The following is a 1,979-nucleotide window of genomic DNA, read 5'->3' on the forward strand; positions in this document are numbered from 1 at the left end:
GTTCTATCTTTTTATTCTCATGTAGTTTCATATTTCCATTATGGAAGTTACATATTTTACATTATTAAATCATAAGCATTGCATGACATCTTAGAGCTAAAATTTGGGCCTTCTGTATTTAAGCCGCTTTAATCACGTCAAGACGAAGATTTCAATATTCATATCTCCGAATAAAAGAAACTTAAATAGGGGCATCTGTCATACCCTAATTTTTACCTCTAATATCCCTTTTCATTTGCATCTATTTATTACATCAAGATCACACACTTGGTCCCTATTTTGCTTCTCTCTCCTTGAGCTCACCTATACAGGGATCACCAAGCACCATTTGTGTTTATCTTTTGCTTTTTGTGTTTATAGTTTTATATTCCACTATCCTCTAATCAAAATATCAAAATATGTTTGTGTTTCTTTTTGTTTCCCTTTACTAGGATGAGTTTGAATCAAAGCATCAAGCACTATGCCTCAGCTAGGGTTTTGGTCCCTCATAGTCAATAGTGTGTGGTTGAGCATTGAGGTTCAAGAGCTACCTCATTGAAGCATGGACTATAATCTCAAAGCATAAATTTTCAGTCACCATTCAATCTCATTTGAATCAAAGATATCTCAAAGTTTGATGACTTGTTCCTCAAGAAACTTCAAAGGTTAATGTGTTTATTTTCATGTCTTGTTCATCAAGTCACTTCAAGTTATTTGCGTGTTCCTCAAATTAAAATCAAGATATAATCATTTGAATTTCATATGTTAATCATCATGGCTTGAATTGGAAGAAAACATCAAAATATTGCAAGTTGACTCAAGTACTTTGACCTAAAAAGTCAACATATCAAGTGTATGGTCAAAATGGTGCACCTCCTTCATGGTTCAACATTTATGAGTTCTTATATTTTTTTAAATGACTCTCTCTGACATCCTCAACAACTTCTCTTTATAAGTCAAGAGCTAATTATGCATGAAAAGTCATCAAAGATGGAAAAACATTATAGATCATTTTGTGGAATATTGTGTTCTTTTTCCACAAGCATCCAAATGAAACATTTCTTGGAATATTGTGTTCTTTTTCATTAAGAGAGTACAATGCAAAAAGAATGGGATCATAAAGCCTCTTGTATAAGTTGTCATACGAGCTAGAAGTTGGTTACTTGGAACTGAAGTTTCTCACTTTATTAGAATTTTGCATCAACCAAAACTCAATTACTTGCCAAATTACCACGTGTTTTCCACCTAAACATGATTAATGAAGTTTAATAAAGCAAATTAAGTCATAAAACACAAGGATTAGTTGAGTTTTGATGCACATGAAGTCATACTTTGTGACTTGATTCTTCACACAAATTGGATCAAATTATCATGATTTCACACGCTTGAACATTCCATTTTATTCCATATAAATAGAGGATCAACCAAACTTCATTTCCAAGCTTTGAAATCCCCTCAAACCTCTGCCTGAACTTCAAAATTTCACCAGAATTTTTAGAAATCCTATTCAATTCTCAGCCACTTTCAAAGCTATTTCTCATTTCCATTAGCATCTTCGACATCTTCTGAAGCTAAAGCTACAAGAATCAAGCTCTGAGTCCTTCTGAAATGCCCTAACCAAGTCACTTCATTCACCACTTCTGATCATACTTGGACAAGGTACTTAGAAGCATCATTTAAACGCAAACTCAATACCATCGTGTAGCTATTGGTCCCTTGAATCTTTCCTAACTTACCTTTTATTTATCAGTTGATTTCATCATTTAATTTTACTTTTGGTTTTCTAAAAATTGATCGTGTTTTCCGAAATTCTCTTCACTAAGGTTGAATAAATTTCAATGGTGGCATTGGTTGAGATGGGGATGAAGAGACGAATACAATGGTATAATTCTTAGCCTCTCATGTTATCAAACTCAAAATCTCTGATGAAGGCCAAACGGAGATGACAGCCAGAGTTTTGAACTTGGTGGTCTAAGTTGGCTGAGGTGTTTTGTTTTCAT

The sequence above is a fragment of the Vicia villosa genome, linkage group LG2 (genome assembly GCF_029867415.1).
Source record: "Vicia villosa cultivar HV-30 ecotype Madison, WI linkage group LG2, Vvil1.0, whole genome shotgun sequence".
Lineage (NCBI taxonomy): Eukaryota > Viridiplantae > Streptophyta > Magnoliopsida > Fabales > Fabaceae > Vicia > Vicia villosa.